Source organism: Crassostrea angulata, chromosome 2, assembly GCF_025612915.1.
Source record: "Crassostrea angulata isolate pt1a10 chromosome 2, ASM2561291v2, whole genome shotgun sequence".
Lineage (NCBI taxonomy): Eukaryota > Metazoa > Mollusca > Bivalvia > Ostreida > Ostreidae > Magallana > Magallana angulata.
In genome coordinates this window covers 12,008,060-12,025,939 of record NC_069112.1, presented here as the reverse complement: position 1 = coordinate 12,025,939, position 17,880 = coordinate 12,008,060, and the positions used below count along the sequence as shown (strand labels likewise).

The 17,880-nt window shown below is 34.0% G+C and overlaps 1 long non-coding RNA gene across 3 annotated transcripts in view; it reads left to right on the top strand.

Moving 5' to 3' along the window:
• The first annotated feature begins 1,101 nt into the window (after positions 1 to 1,101).
• The window catches only part of LOC128170380 (uncharacterized), a 36,129-nt gene continuing 19,350 nt past the window's right edge, over positions 1,102 to 17,880 (top strand). The window contains exons 1-3 of one of the 3 annotated variants that reach the window (XR_008241820.1): positions 1,102 to 1,181; positions 12,008 to 12,143; positions 15,055 to 15,102. This is a non-coding gene — a long non-coding RNA (uncharacterized LOC128170380). Of the gene's footprint in view, positions 1,182 to 12,007; positions 12,144 to 14,490; positions 15,103 to 17,880 lie in introns of those variants that run through there. The other 2 variants (XR_008241819.1, XR_008241818.1) reach the window with 2 other exon arrangements.

Below are 17,880 nucleotides of genomic sequence, written 5' to 3'. Positions count from 1 at the left end.
GCAAAGATGAGATAAGGAGAAAAATAGAAAGGACAAGAAAAATTAAGGCATTCAAGGAGAGATATACACAAACAGAGAGAGAGAGAGAGAGAGAGAGAGAGAGAGAGAGAGAGAGAGAGAGAGAGAAGAGAGAGAGAGATAAAGAGAGAGAGAGAGAGAGAGAGAGAGAGAGATAGAGAGAGAGATGCCGCTTGTGATAGAAATACATATAGATAACAGAAACTGTGGAATCTAATCAAACTTTCCAGTCTGCGTTTATCAAAAACTTTGTTATATTTTATAACAGAATCGTATGCTATAAAAAAAATAATGATATATAATAATGAAAGAAAAATATTGGTTACATGTAGTAGTCAAATGACAGAAATTCGGGATGGGGTCAATTTCTTTGGAAAGTAATAAATTTAAAAAAATCAACAAATACTGGTTGTTGTAATTCTAATTGTTGTAATGTAATTGTAAATTTAATGCAATATAAATGTAATTTAATTCTTGTAATGTTGTTGTTGTTAGAGGTTGTTACCATTGACATTACATGTACTGTCAGTGTGATTTATATGATTTTTAAAAGTAATTAAATTACAATAACTTTGCAAAAGAAAATAATTTAAAAATTACATTGGAGAAAAAAGTCATCACCACAGTCCCCTAACCTACATCCATCCGATCTGAGAAAATTGTATGCAACACCTGCACTAAAGCGAATTTTTTTTGTATTTTTTTATTAATAAAACCATGCACATCCTAAAAAAACAAACAAAAAATTACCCCCCCCCCCCCCAAAAAAAAAGCACACACCCCACTCACACAAATCTAAGCCAAATATGAAACACATAACGTTATTAAATGTATCAATATTATCTTTATATTTGAGAGAGAGAGAGAGAGAGAGAGAGAGAGAGAGGTCCCAAATATAGAGAGAAATTTAATGTTTGGATAATTTTAAAAGCTTTCTAAAATGTTCTAAAATTTCTAAAAAAAGGAATATTCTGTATCACGCGTACCAGCAAATAAAGACTTTCGACACATCATAAAATTATATGTAATTAGATCGGGTTTGTAAACCGGAAGTCAACAAGAAATCCGTGATGGCCATGATGGCGGGGAAGCTGAACAATGTTGTAATCGAATATAGAACTTTTATATTGAATCGAAAAATGATCTAAGCTGTGGCCTTAAAGGTAATAAGTATTTCATATGCACTACCATCCACGCTATTATTTATTTTGGCTAGGTTTGCTTCATAAGGTTTTATTTCTCGACCAAATTTTGCATCATAGATCTTCAAGTTGATTTTATGACGCCACCGCGCCGGTTCACATGCAGTGTGATACATATTCGGGGAAAATACTGCTAAATTGGGGGAAAAAAATGATTCTATTTTTATTTGAAAATTGGGCCGAATTTCAGCTCCTGAGAAGGTACTGATAAATCCCTGGGTTAACTGTTAAATGCAGTTTATCCTTACATTGTATTTCCTATAATTTGACTGTTTGATCATACATGGATTTTCACATCTTTAAATGAGACTCAAGTTCATCTACTTTACAGTTTATTTACACAATTATAATATGTATAATATTATATGCAGTTATCCTATCTAATGATCACTTTTCATTCATCAAGAAATCATCATTTTTAAATAAATTGGTAAGTCTGGGAGATTGGATACACATGTACAATTGAGCCCAAGAGCTCAGGATTTTCCTGGATGAACTCGGTAGATTACGGAGATTGAAATAAATTTTCATACTGTCAACCTATTTTTGATTCAACATAATAAACACTAAAGAATAAACAATTAATGCTTAAAGTAAAGCAAGATTTTTTTCTTAATTTTAAAACAAAATATTTTAACTTTTTTCCGTTACACGGATTATGACGTTTTTAGCAGCTTTACATATTGTTGTGTGAAATTATCCATTTTCCCTGGGCACTCTTGCGATAAGGTGAAAAAACTCCCCATAATTTATAGAGTAAAGTTTGCAGTGCCTTAGTCATGCATTTCGTCAAAAAATAGGTAGTTTTGATAATCACTGATTTGGTACATTTTTTGACTTTACATATTAACTTGATGTTTGGGTATTCTGGTAATTGTATTTAAATTTTGCATATCTAATTTCATTTTACATATTGAATGTTTTGGACCCAACATTTGTAGTGTTAAATCTACGATTTGAAAAGGGCATGTTAAATAATGGTATAAAGGGCACTTTTCTCCGCGGTTAATATTATAAAACCTTGAAAGGGGCACCTTTTTCTACGGTAATATTATAAATCATTAATCCTTGAAACAAGCGTATTATAAGGAAAATTTTGCATCGTAATCAAGTGTTACCTCGAGATCTGTAATGAAACAAGATAATTGAACAATAAATGATTTGCTTTTGCATTCACAAAAGTCTTATTCAATATTTTATTTTCTGAATCAATCTTTTTTTTTCTTTCTTAAATTGATTTACATTCATTTATATCCCTTAGAACAGTCATGGCATTGGTCTGACTAGTTTTAAAGTATAATGCATTAAAAATTCTATATATAGTCTGTCCCAAGTTATTGCTTCCATCACTTTTTGATGACTTTTAAAAAAAAATACATATACATGTGAAAGAAATTCCATTGAAATAAATGAAAGGGAATATATCCAAGATATCTTCATTGAACAATTATCCCTTTTCACTCATAAAATTTCACAGGAACGAAAACAATTGTTTACATCTTTTCTCCATTCGGAATACACTCGGAATATATCGCACAATTTTTTAACATTGTCATCCGGGCTTATTAATGGCTGATGCAATGCAAAATCTCGTTAGACTTTCAATTTTTGGATGTGTATTGAAACCTGAAGCGTTAGAGGGGGCGTTTCAAAACAGATATTCTGGACTTTTTTCATATTAGTGGATAAACATAGTTTGAGCACAAAGGTATTTACTATTATTGAAATATCAAGCAAAAAGTGGTTGAAGCAAAATCTCGGGGACAGAGTATAGATAACCTTACGATGTCTCAATGATAAGCTAGCTTGTACAATTAGCCTACTAATTTCAAGGAGATAGTTCAGTTGTTATTTATCAAATTATTGTACCAGTAATTAGGTGTCAAATCGCCCATTAAGGGCAGCTGTGTATACCCCCTCAGCTTGGGCCTCTCTAGTTTACCTGTATCGTCTATTGTCTCAGGTCACCCGTGGGTGAAGTCCAGCGAGTGTTGGTTTAACTTTGCAATCAAAACAGAGGCTAGGGCAATGGTGGTTTTGAATTAAATTTACTTTCAATAAAAAGGGCATCACTTTTATTTACTATTAAAAGGGCATGGCGCTGATAAAATGGGGCATGGCGCCGCGCCACGCTAGTTCGCTTTAGATTTAACACTAATTTGTATACATAACGCCATATTTACCAACAACTTCTTTTAATGAGTACAATGCATAAGGATTTCCGAGTTAAATTGCTTGTACACGTTTATTGTATTTCGCGTGTTTCTGATAGGAGTTGCTGCAACCTAAATTCCTTTTTGTAAGTGAGGCCCCTTGAGGGGTTATTTGACATATTTACAGGGGTTCAACATTTTTTTTATGATGGTCAAGTCTAGGACTTAAAGAGTAAATTTTAGGCGAGTCTGAGGAAGAAATTCCCAAGTCCACATTGTCATGATTGATAGATAAAATTATATCAACCTAAACATCGCTAAAACTAATGAGATAATTTATTTTAATTTGTTGCAATGAATAAAAACTATACGTTTAAAATAATGTTTTATTTTATACATTTTATATCATTGTATTTAAGCCAAGGCCTATCGTCACGCCAGTTGCTTTTGGAATTCATGAATTCTCTTCTTTTCATAAGTTTTGTCTGAGGAATTATTATTTTTATCACACCTCAAGTCACCCCCGGCTTCATGTTCCTCACAGGGTCTTTCATTTGTCATTCCTTTGCGTATAGTACTGCTTGTAAATCCAAAATTCAACAAACTTACTGCCGTTTGTCATAGGGGAGAAACATGAGTAAATGTGTAAAAGCAGGTCATACCGCAACAGAAAATAAAATGAGGATTGTATTTTCTAAATGTTTGTAATGCTTATGTGTTCATTAAGGCAAAAAAATAACACATTTTTATTAAATTCATGATGGAATTTGATTTATTTTTAATTTAAATTTATAATTACGAACTTTTTTTTTAATTTAAAAAAAGATAAGCAAGACACAATGCCAAGTCCCTGGACTTCGGCGATTCTAAATGCCGAGTCCTGATCTGGAATTTGTTAGTCCGGGACGTTGGGCTTGAGGAATTTTGAACCCCTGATTTTTGTCTGTTCATTTTAAAATGAACCAAAATTGGTAAACCGGCCATTAATAATTTATGAAGAAAGTAATGATGTGTTCCATTTAGAGAGTTCCTTTTACCTCGTATACCATGATGACTGTGCAGTCGGGCAAAGATCTTGTAGTTTTCAGCATGTGTCAATTATACTGTCAATCAAAAATCCACACGTAACACAAATGAATGATGTAAGATTATTCCAGTTTGTACGACCCTTAAAATACTGGAAGCTCATAGTTACATTATTTAGGTATGTGAAAGGGATTTTTATGTATTTCAACTGTTACTATCAATGTTATTTCTTATTTCCTAACGATTCAATGGGTAAATCTGAAGTTATTCACACATGTGTTTTCAGCTGTACTGTCTCTTCAAAAGATGATAATGTATATAATTTTCTAAAAGTTTAACCCTTAGGCTGCTGCATTAATTTTCGCCAAGATGGCCGCCACTGCTGAATTAATTAATCGCAATTAATGGTAATTGACCATCGAGTTTTAAAATAATATATCTCAGCAACTATTTATGCTACAGTTACCAAACTTATATTTAAGTGCAAGAGAAAATGTTGAAGATTTCAATGCAATGCTCATCTTCCTCATTTAACTTGTATTTATCAATCTAGGTACGTTCAAATGTGAAAATCAATTAAAATCAATGCGTTTTATTGTTCCATTCTTCAGTTGTCATATTTTAGAACCCAAATGACTGTATAAGTTCCTTAGTATATCAATAAGTCATACATTGTGGGATTCATTTTTATTCATATCATTTTTGAACATCAGGTAAACAATTGATAGGTCAAAATAACTGAAAAATAAAGAAATACATCAAACAGTTTATCAATGTTTTTTAATGTTGGTCTTATTCACATTCTCGGACTGCACACGTATCTCGGTAAAGATGTTGATCAATTAAACAAGAATTTCCATAAACATATCATTAAGAAATAATTTAGAAATGATAAAGGTTCGTAATCCTCCATTTTAGCGTTTAATTTTTCCTCTCTGGTGAATGGGATATTCCATGGTGGTGGACCAACACGCGACCAGCCTACCTCGAGATCGGCATCAAATTCTCGGTCATTTCTTGGCACAAAGTCCATTTCTCGGAAGTTTACCGCTCTATAGCATTTATTTTAAACTCTGGAAAACTCTAGAAACCTTCCGAAAACATCAATTGACCAATCAAATTTCATTCCTAACAACAGCCATCGTGTTTTTGTTCAAAGCGAGGCTTGGGGAAACCTTAGATAACTCGCTCTCGGAAAAACGACAATAGTTGCGCGTAGCAGTGGGGGACCTGAAATTTCGGCTCGACAATAGTCGCGCGTAGCAGCCTAAGGTTCGGAATGAATTCTGATGAAACATTTCACATGATTCTTGCACGCTTTGCTCATAATGCTTTACACGCCTGATGTGACCCTGAATTCATGACTCACTGTAATGGTAAAATATTTTTTCTTGCAAACATTTTGCTGAATGAAAAAACTCAACATTTTAGATCTTTAATTCTAAAATTACAAGTCCTTGATCGTAAAGGAAGAGAAAACAGCAAAATTATCAGGTAACGGTCCGTCCGTCTGTCCAACTTCAGTTTTCACACTTTTCTTCTTTAATATACATTTGCGGAATAATATGAAATTTGCTGAACAGCTTCAAAATGTCAAACTACAGATCAAGTTTACACTTTTGTAGCATTAAGATGACATTTTTTTGAGAACATTAATTTTTTATATTCCAATTTTAAATGTTCGGGTTCATTATCAGATTCGGTGTGTATTGAATAAACGAGGAAAGTATGTAGTCAGTAATAATTTCGTGCATTACTTGGACCATTCCTTGAATTGTTTTTAACAAACAAATAAGTTCTGTAAAATATTGTCAAGCATTGTGTTGTAAATTAAATCGACAGGGTTTTTAGCTCACCTGAGCAGAAAGCTCAAGTGAGCTATTCTGATCACATTTTGTCTGTCGTCCGTCTGTCTATCTGTCTGTCTGTCCGTAAACTTTGCACATTTTCAACATCTTCTCAAGAACTACTGTGCCAGTTTCAACCAAACTTGGCACAAATCATCCTTAGGCAAAGGGAATTCAAAGTTGTGAAAATTAAGGACCACACCCGTTTTAAAGGGGAGATAATTACAAATTAATGAAAAATTTTGAGAATTTTTCAAAAATCTTTTTCTCAAATACCAGAAAGCCAGGAAAGCTGAAACTTGTGTGGAAGCATCCTCAGGTAGTGTAGATTCAAAGTTGTGAAAATCATGACCCCCGGGGGTAGGGTGGGGCCACAATGGGGGGGGGGGGTCGAAGTTTTACATAGGAATATATAGAGTAAATCTTTAAAAATCTTCTTCTCAGAAACTAATCAGCCAGGAAAGCTGAAACTTGTTTGGAAGCATCCTCAGGTAGTGTAAATTCAAAGTTGTGAAAATCATGACCCTGGGGGTAGGGTGGGGCCACAATGGGGGGGGGGTCGAAGTTTTACATAGGAATATATAGAGTAAATCTTTAAAAATCTTCTTCTCAGAAACTAATCAGCCAGGAAAGCTGAAACTTGTGTGGAAGTATCCTCAGGTAGTGTAAATTCAAAGTTGTGAAAATCATGACCCTGGGGGTAGGGTGGGGCCACAATGGGGGGTCGAAGTTTTACATAGGAATATATATAGTAAATCTTTAAAAATCTTCTTCTCAGAAACTAATCAGCCAGGAAAGCTGAAACTTGTGTGGAAGTATCCTCAGGTAGTGTAAATTCAAAGTTGTGAAAATCATGACCCTGGGGGTAGGGTGGGGCCACAATGGGGGGTCGAAGTTTTACATAGGAATATATATAGTAAATCTTTAAAAATCTTCTTCTCAGAAACTAATCAGCCAGGAAAGCTGAAACTTGTGTGGAAGTATCCTCAGGTAGTGTAGATTCAAAGTTGTGAAAATCATGATCGCTGGGGTAGGATGAGGCCACATTGGGGGGGGGGGTGTTAAAGTTTTACATAGGAATATATAGAGTAAATCTTTAAAAATCTTCTTCTCAGAAACTAATCAGCCAGATGATTCTTTATAATTGTTAAGACTTTGGCTCCAGGACAATTCTTCGGCCTCACAAGAAGGTTCAGAGTTTGATGTAGCTTTATATCCCATATATAAACAATTGTTAAGATCTTTTTGACAACTGCAATACTCAACATGTGATATGACTATAAAATCATCCTGTTAGAAAAGGGACTAATGATTATAAACATAAGAATATCCAGGGGGAAAAATGAATTTTAGTTATACAGGATCTACATGTATTATTGTACATTGTCCAGATTGTTTCAATTGTATTATGATTCCATTAAGCTGATTTTATCATACCTATTGTTCCTCAGGTGAGCGATGTGGCCCATGGGCCTCTTGTTTGTATTATTACAATCGGGTATGTTATCGGGTTGGTCTGTTGAATCGGGGTACAGAAGTTGGTTAGAAATGATATTCTGCATAACAGTGCATTGTTTTTCACAAATTTCTACAAACCGATTATTGCTTATGCAATACTCTCAGAATGCTTGTTTATTTGGGTTTCAACCGTGAGTCAAGGTGTTTAAGTAAATGGGTTGGAAGAATTAATTTGGAATGGAAACAATCATAAACTGTTAAACTATTAAATGAATATAAGTAACTGTTCAAAATGTGCTATATGCAGATTATCTCATGAGTTGTAACTTGTATCACAAAAAGCTTGCTGCAAAATGACAGAAAAATTCGGATTGACATGCTGTGAAATCCAGTAGATTTTTTTCAGCATATGTCTTCACTAATTAACTTACAATAATTGTCCCAGTTTTGAAAATCTTTGAAACAGTAGATGTTTTTCAGCATATGTCCTCACATATTAACTTATAATAATTGTGTATTGAAAATCTTTGAAACATCATCACCAGCTCCGCAAAAAAAACAGTCATGTTAATTTTTAAATTGGCAACTCGATCTGCATCTGAATTTTACAATCTTAGGTTGAGTAGCATGTTTGAGCATATTTTTTTCTCTTAAGCAGAACACTCGACTTATCGTCTTGATCGACTTGTCTAAGGCTTGGGGTCAGAAAATAGTATTAAAAATCTTGGTTTTAATCATCTTGAGCTGGCTGTGTTATTGAAAATTACGTTGTTGAATTCAATGTTCATCTTTAATCATTATCATTTTCACTCATCTGTTAACACTAGAATACATATTAATAACAGTTATTAAACAATGGTGCATTGTCTTTAATCAATTAAAAGTTTTACCGTTCCGTTTTTATAAACACATTGTCACATGATTCCATATATCACTATAGTGGGAAGATAATATTGCACAGTAAAATTGAAACCAAACTTGAATGGAAAAAAATATTGCAGTAGGTCCGGGGAATGTTTTAAAGTTTTATTATTTTATTAGTAAAGAGTTCTTAGTGGAAAGTATAAATAAGAAATATTTTATGGTCGAAATCAATCTTGAAATACGTTATCGGCAATTATCAACTCTATTGTTTATACGGTAGGCTGATCCCGGTTGTGCTAATAATCTTGCTAAGGCTGACATCTATACGGCAATTTCACTCCCTGTGTATATAAAGAGTACAGTTATAAGAGTGATTATAGTTCATTGATTAATTATTGTCCAATTCTTTGATTATTGTTACCGTAAGGTCTCGTGTATAATACGCACTCGTGTATAATACGCACCCCCAAAGTTGACCAAAAAATGGTGAAAAAACAGCAGGTCCTATGTATAACACGCACAAAAAGAATGGCGAAATCAACGGCCGCTATTTCCCTCAAAACTATCGATGTTTCTTGATAATTTCATAACCCATGCGCAATTTCTTTAATTTTGTGATCGGAGCATAGCACAGACGATGAAAATTGACGGCCGCCATTTTCCCAAATAACCATCAATGTTTAATGATAATTTTATAACCCAAGCGTAATTACTGTAATTTCGTGATTGGAACATGACCCAAGCGATATTAGAGTCAAAGTTCTTACAATTCTACTTAAAAAGGACGGCATGATTTACATGGGCGGTATTAAATATTATTTGCCACTTCTTAAAGAATTTCATAAAGTTGAAGATCATCATACGTAGAGAAGGATGGCAGCCGAGCTTAGTGCTTAATTAAAAGTAATAATGTTTGCAGATATAAACCAAAACAACATCAAACAAAATGGTTTAATTGATTTATTATAGTCAAACCATTTGATTATTGTTTAAATAAACATTGTGAAGAAACGTATGTATGTCGTATATATCGTCATTTTCAAGTCGTACAAATGATCGATCTATTTCTAACAGTGTCTATGTAAAACTATAGCATGTAACTGCATTACTGGATACAAAGTAAACAAGTTTCATCAAATCATAGTAATTGCTAAGCTTTCTGCACTTGAGTACCCCCTTTGAAGTCCGACACAAGACAGGTGCATGTCTCTGACACCGGAAATTGTTAAACAAACATTGACCACGCGCCGAGTCAACAGGTGGCTGGTTACGTAATGGCGAATACACTGGCGATGGTCAGAGTGGGTGATGATTTTAATACTGTAACATGGGAATAAAATATTTCTGTCAAAGTAAGTTTAGTTTTGCACATGATGGCACGTGATATCGGGAATTGTTTACAATGCAAGCGACTTTGTATATGTTGCCGGTATTTGAAAATATGATGCATAAGTATAAAGTAAAATTGTTTAAATGTTAATCATTAATAATAATTGGTATCAATATCGGGGACATCATGGCATCATACACTGATAATGTTACTGCAGTTTTATACGCCATTTTGAAGTGATAAGATCGACGTGTCATCTGAATTGACTTATTGTAGGATTTTGTTAAAATTTTGGCTAAAAATGAGCAATTTGACTAGTCGTCTGCATCGACGATTCGTCGTGAAAATACGGTAATCACAATCCAGTCCAAAATTGAGCATGTTTGTGCCGTAAAAATTTTGTGTATGTTTGAAAATAAACTAATGCACCCTTGTGAGAGAAGTGGGCCATTGATTAATAGAAGTGGATAAAAATGCAATTTGTTATTTTTACACCCCCCGCAAACAAGGTTTCAGGGGTATATAGGAAGCACCTTGTCCGTCCGTCTGTCTCTGCAAAATTCGAGTCCGGTCCATATCTTTCTTATGGAGAAACATTGGAAATTCTTACTTTACACAAAGATTGCTTATGACCTAAGGGTGTGTCATGACCTTGACCCAAGGTCATTTGGGCAAGGGCAAGGTCACTGGCAGAAAAAGTGCAAAATTCGTGTTCGGTCCATATCTTTCTAATGGTGAAACATTGGAAGTTCTTACTTGACACAAAGATTGCTTCTGACATAAGGGTGTGTCATGACCGTGACCTAAGGTCCTTCAGGCAAGGTCAAGGTCACTGGCAGAAAAAGTGCAAAATTCGTGTTCGGTCCATTTCTTTCTTATGGACAAATATTGGAAGTTCTTAATTAACATAAAGATTGCTTATAACCTGAGGGTGTATCATGACCTGGACCAAAGGTCAATTGAGAGAGTTCAAAGTCATTGTTTAAAAAATGCTTAATTTTTGTCTGTGTCATGTCTTATATTAATGGAAATAATTAGAAGTTAAAATACTTGTCTCAGGCCACATAAAATTATTTTTAAGATTCTCATCCCCGTGTCTCTGAAACTGGCCTTCCTCATATTTTTTTATTTGGAAAAAAAAAAAGTGTGTGGAAAAAACATTTCGAACAAAAATCGGGCTCAGTATACCAATAATTCAAAATGTTTATATTAAATGGCTGCTTGACATGTGGATTTTCGTTGATTCCGGTCATGTTTGTTAACAAAAGGATGCAAATGTCCTCATGCATTAACGGTTAACTTGAAATAAAATGGAATTTAAAGAATAGAAATTGGTTTCTGTACTCATATTAGCATTAGCAGTTTAAAAAATAGAGTACTTGTTATTTATAGACAATGGACGGTGAAATAGATTCATCCAATATTTTCTATAATAGAAAAAATACATGAATTATGATTTGTTCTTAGTGGGGGGTATCAATTGTGAGCTTGCTCACAGTACCTCTAGTTATTGTCAGTATCAGTTGTAAATTCTTTGAAAAAGGCTACAACAAAATAAATACTTTCTCAACTTAAATTAATCCACAAAAATGATTGAATTTATCGATGAACCATTATGCTGAAAAATGAAATGAAGAACCTGTTCAAACTTTGTTTTTGACAATTGTTAACACCATAAAAAACAAGAAGCGATTATTGTGAGAACTCTTAGTCAATTATTGCAGTGATATAGTTTTTGTAGTCCTGATACTTATGTAAATGACAGCATTGTGTCTTCACTCAACACATCAGTCCATCAGTCGCAGCGTGTACACACCTCTGCTAGAATTGCGATAAAAAGGCAAGAGATGATTAACTTGATAGAATAAAATGGAAAAACTTGTAATTAAAATTGATTTAACTATTAACCTGATAGGATTTACCCATGATAGAATAATATGCATGCACGATATGTCATTGATGAACTTTTTACACAGCAGGAACATGAGAAGCACATTTTAAAAATTAATGTTGGAGATACTGTAACACATAGTCAATTTATATTTTTGTGTGAGACTTTAAGAGAAACATGTAACTTTTATTTAGACTGCAATTTTTTGCTTGTTTCAGGAGTAGTCTCCTTTGATAAAGATCAACAGTGACAAATAAACAATGCTGTCTTGTCATCAACGGTGAAATTTGAGACTTTTATACCCATATATCTACCAATCACCTCTGTCCACTTTGTTTTGTACATCTGAGACAGGTAAGAAAATCAAGGTCATTGTTTGAAATCAATTTAATAATAATTTAACTCCCTTGTATATGAAATTGTTACATTTTACATGGGTGGGTGTGCACATTTGGAAAGTAGGTATAGAAAAATAGGTGAGATTTGTGATGTGATAGCAATTATAGTCTGCTCTCAATTCAAGATGTTACCTGGAATTTTAGCTGTGTTTTATCAGAGCAATAACCATGTTAATGATTTTATAATTTGTTGTTGGTGTACTCTCTTTTTACAACTTGGTTGTAAAATGCTTGTTTATAACTAGTTGTTTGGTATCCGCAGAAAGGGATTATATAAGGGGACAGATCTTTGTCACAAATATTTCAATTTTTAAAGGAGCGACTTTGACAGTAGTTTTAATGACATCACTGCTTAAGTATATTGTGGGTCACTTTTTGGTATTTCAAATCAGTAGCTAAACTGGCAAAACACAGTCCGACAAAAATATTTTAAATGTTAATTAATATACCCCAAACTGTGGACAGTTAAAAATGCCTGAATTAGGTCTACATTTGATATGTTTTGTGAATAATCTTTACAGTTCTCCGCAGGCGCCCTATAGTGATTAGTCTGTCTGTCAATCCCTCCATCCGTCTGTGTGTCTGTGATCACTTGTCCGGGGCATATCTTCATTCCCCTTGGCCCAATCTGGCTCATACTCCACCCACAAAATGTCTTTGGGAAAAGGTGTGCAGTGACTTTGAACTGTGTTTCTAAGTCAAAGGTAAATAACAAAGCAGAAGTATATACAAAATCATTGTCCGGATCATATCTTCTCTCCCCATGGTCTAATCTGGCTCATACCTCACCCACAGAATGCCCTTGGATAAAGAGTATAATGACCTTGAAACTTGTTTCTAGGTCTAAGGCTAAGGTCATGGCTAAATTATATATAAAATCCCTGTCCAGGGCATATCTTCTATCTCCGTGGTCCAATCTGACTCATACTTCACCCATAGAGTTTCTATGGCTAGAGGGTGTGCAGTGATCTTGAATGAAGTTTGAAGGTCAAGGGTCAAGGTCATATCAGACCACTCAAAATATTTTTTAGGTCACCAAAGTCACACAGGTGACCTATTGCAATTGGTCTTCATCCGTCGTCATGCGTCTGTGCATTATGTGTTGTGCGGTAACAATTTTACATTTTTAACTTCCTCATGAAAACTACAAGGCCAATTGCTACCATTTTTGATGTGAAGTTTCTCTATGGTAAGAGGAATCAAAATTGTGAAATTCATGGATCTACCACCCCCAGGGCGTCACAGGCGGGGCAACATATGCAAAAAAAGCAAAATTTTCATTAATCTTCTTCTCTACTCCCACACATGTGAGAAAAAAACTGCATGCATCGTTATGATGTCCACAAACTCCTCTACCTAAATTGTGAAATTCATTGCCTTGGGTCATGGGTTCAGGTTGTGGGGGCATATAGTGTTAATGCACATACAATGTTAAGTTTAAAAATCTTCATCTCTACAGACACAGAACACGGAATAAAAACTACCGACCATAAAACCTGCTACTACACCTCTAAAACAAACTGTACCGTTCCATGCAAGAAACAAACCGTACCGTTCACAAAACAAACCGTACCGTGCAAAAAGCGTGCAAGATAATTTATGCAAGACCCGCCTCCAGACAGACAAAAAAGCATACCGTACCGTGCGATAAGCGTGCAACTTCCATATATGGCTTATTGACCTAATGTTTTTCGATAAATACAGATGGAGATTATTGCTGACCAGTTAAGTTCAATATTTTGTTAGATTTTTTAATATGGGATTAAATAACACATACTAAGATTTAAAACTGTTATTCACATTAAAACAGTTACGAAATATTTTAATTTAATTTCCTTTCTAAGACCGTTATCATTTCTTTGGTTTTCGACAACACTTGCATTGCCGATTTCCTTAACATTGTAAACTTTTAATGTTCAGACAATTCGTGGTTATACTATTTTGATTATTTTTATGAAATGTTTGAAACACTGGGTACACGCACATACTGGACCTTACCTTCTCAGGAGAGAGAGAGAGAGAGAGAGAGAGAGAGAGAGAGAGAGAGAGAGAGAGAGAGAGAGAGAGAGAGAAAGAGAGAGAGAGAGAGAGAGAGATAAAAAAGGTGTATGTTTAGAAATAAGTACATTATGGCTAAACAAAAGGTTGAAATATTATAATATATAATTTTATATCCTTTTCAAATTGAAAAAAAAGATTGCCGACTTAAGTTACTCGGACACAGAAAATTATCGGTGCTTTCAACGTTAATGTTATCACAGACGTGATGTTGTAACTGACGATCCGATTAAAATGTAGGGAGCTTGCCTTAACGTCTTATTTTCTGTTATCGGAAAAAACCCTTTTGATAGAACACCTTTTGATTTGTTAATTAATCTACAACTAAACTTTAAACCAATTAAAAATGAGAAAAGAAAACATTTAATATAATGTTTTCAAATATATGTGGATGTGCTGTACATGTAGTAAATGACAACCACATATTTCCGGTGACTCGAGTGATTTGTACTTCAGCTATTTATGTAGCAATAAATAACCAAAAAATCACTCTTATATGATAAATTATAGATAAATACATGTACAAAATTTTAATAAATTAAATGCAAGCATTGAACGAAAAAAAGTACACGCAATCCATAAAATAACTTTCAACTTTATTTCCCGCATAGCTGGTAATGTCGTCGTGATTTCACATGAACAAAAATCACACGTGCGATACATGTTTAAGTGTACAGAAGCTGATCAGAAACACAACAGCGTCTTTCATCTTGGGTTCTATACACAACAGGTGTTATTGTCTTATTTTGTTTTTTGGCAATTATTGTACTTTACAACTAAATCTGTATATTTGGATGCTTTATTAACAGGTGTACACGAGATGCCAGTATTCACTCCTTTCCACGGACACCTGTTAGGTAACTCATCACAATCTATCGTATGTAGAGTCTGAATATATCTTCTACTTTGTTAGTTTCATCGCTTTTCTTAATCTCTAAAAATCAAAAGAACTGTCTGTAGATATGTACACAAACAACTACACGTAAGACTAACGGCGCGTGGATCCGTAGAACAATTCAGCGACTCTATACATGCGGGATTTTCACAATTATTAAATTGCGATAAAAATATCATTTACCGGGTACGTTAATGTACCAAAAAAAAGAATAATTACATTGTAAATAGTTGAATGGAATTTTGCAAGTGGATGTAAGCACAAAAACAGCTCTTTTGAGATTTATTTTCAATCTAATATGTGTGATGTAAAAAAAACTATATTATTTTGCTATAAGTTTGTATAATTGGTCATATGAGGGGGATTTTATCACAGGATCGCCGGTCAATCAGTTTAAGTATAACAGTACAGATCACCCATGTGCCGTGTGCTACTTGGCTCCTCCTATATGGGTAGAAAAAATAATCGAATGAAAACGTTCTTGTTTTTTGTTTTCTTAAATATCTATGAAAAAGAGTGTTCCTATTTGAAATTATTCAACAATAACTTCCTTCCAACTTCATGATTACCTTACTCATGTACTGGTGATCAGAGTCTTTTTCCCTCGCTGTCGTATTAATTTTGTTACTAGATATATTCTTAATATCTTTAACACTTTTAACATTCATTTGTTGATTACCGGGTATATTTTTCTGTGTCCTGTTTACAACTAGTATGTGTGTTAAAAGGTAAATAAAATATAAACAGGTTAGTCAGCATTTGTAAAACGTCAGCTAATTAAATCGCATGCATACAGTGAAGAGCGGACACTTGTTCAACAGAAATATATATAATATAATATATGTAAGATATAAATATCGCCATTAAATGCTATTGACTTGTGTATATCCAGTTGCGTACATATGGTAAGAAATATGTTACATGTACATGTATAGTTTAACGGAAAAACAAATAGTCATATTTTGATTATACACGCCATCTTAGTTCAGATAAGAAAAGCGATGATGGGTTAATTGAAGGTATGATCTGTGTATACGAACAAGTGCAGAAAATCATAGAGTCAATATTTGAATGAATAAAAATTCGTGTCAAAAAACTATATAACAGTTGATTACAAGATTTATTATCTGAAAATCATTAAGGTCTTCCGTTTCCAACGGAAGACCTTGTACTGATTCTGTTGGAAATTCTTCATTATTATTTTTCTTCTTCTTTTTCTTCTAGACGTTTCTTTAAACTGTAATATCTCGCTTGTTTGTCATTAGATTTTATTCAAATTTTCAGGGTTTATTGGCAATGACAATAGCTTACTATAGCACAAAAAAATTTGAAATCGCTACTTCCTGTTTTGAGTTATTCCCCTTTGAATATTTTTTTAGTGGGTCTCGTGTACCTGCAAAGGCTCCGAGTTGATCCGTAGCAAGTAGTTTTAATTTACAAATCCTTAATGTAGACATCTTGAACGTTGTCCTCCTAGTTTTACATGTTTGATTAACCCACGTATACTTCTTAAAAAATTACATCGAAATTAATGTTTCAAAAAATGTTAAATTTTGCTTATATCTTTGCTAAATAACTTTTTAGTTGTAAATTTTTTCTAGACATATATAGAACAAAAGTTGTGCAGAATATTAAGAGCTTTCATTTGATACCATAAAAAAGGGGCTAGCTCCTAAAATGACTCTAAAACGGTAAGTTTTTCGATATGGGCGTCGCTGCAAAAAATGTTGTTTGTGACTTTATTGATCTCATAAAACTGTTTTTGTGTTCGGGTATTGCATAATATGAGGGAAAAAGTAATACGTGTTGACCAGTACTCGCGGCAATTTGGCCAAGTTAACGAAACTCTCCCTCGCCCGCGGCCGAGAAAATCGGTCACTATGGTCGCGGCTGCACTACCTAGCGGTAAGCGGTTATCTAATACACAAGATTCGCACACCGCGACGCACACTTAGATGAAGAAGAATGTGTTTGAGTTTATATAGCCGTAAATACAAGAACTGTTTTAATGTTATGTTATAAAAGTTTGTCCATCTTGTATTTATTTAATTAAACATTTGAGTGAAAATGAAAATTAATGAACGATATTACTCCAAATCGGAAACATTGTCAGACATAAATTGATGGCTGTTTTGTATATCTAAAAAAATTTAACCCCCCCGCCCCTCCCCAATATTAAATGATGATCATCCCTCGCACATGGCCGAGGAGATATAGCGCAAGTGGACAAGTGATCCGCAGTCGGCTCGTGTTCTTCTACATGTACCTTATTACGCTTACATGTTTCATATTTTGCACGGACAGAACTATACTTATTATGTTTTCAACTATTATATAGGATTAAGATGAAAAGATAAATTTATTTTGCTTGTACAGCTGATTGAGCATTGATTTAATTACACTATAGCGTACAAGGTAGTTTAAAAATCAACTCAAATTATAATCAAAGTTCCATGTTACATGTTTGCGGTAGGTGCTAGCACGATAAAAGAATGTCCGGAATTGTCCTGAATTGAGGCATTTGATGATTATTTGAAAGAATATTCACATGAGTTTTAAACAACTGAAGATTAGATTCTATCGGTCCCATATCAATCACTCTGTAGTTTTTCTTATACATGGTTGTTCGTTTGAGTGTGGAAGCGAATTCATTGCTGCGTCCCCACCCCCTCCTCCCGCCCCGCTGACAAGTGCTCGCGCTGGATTTTTTTTAAATTGACGAAAAGATATCCAGATCTGT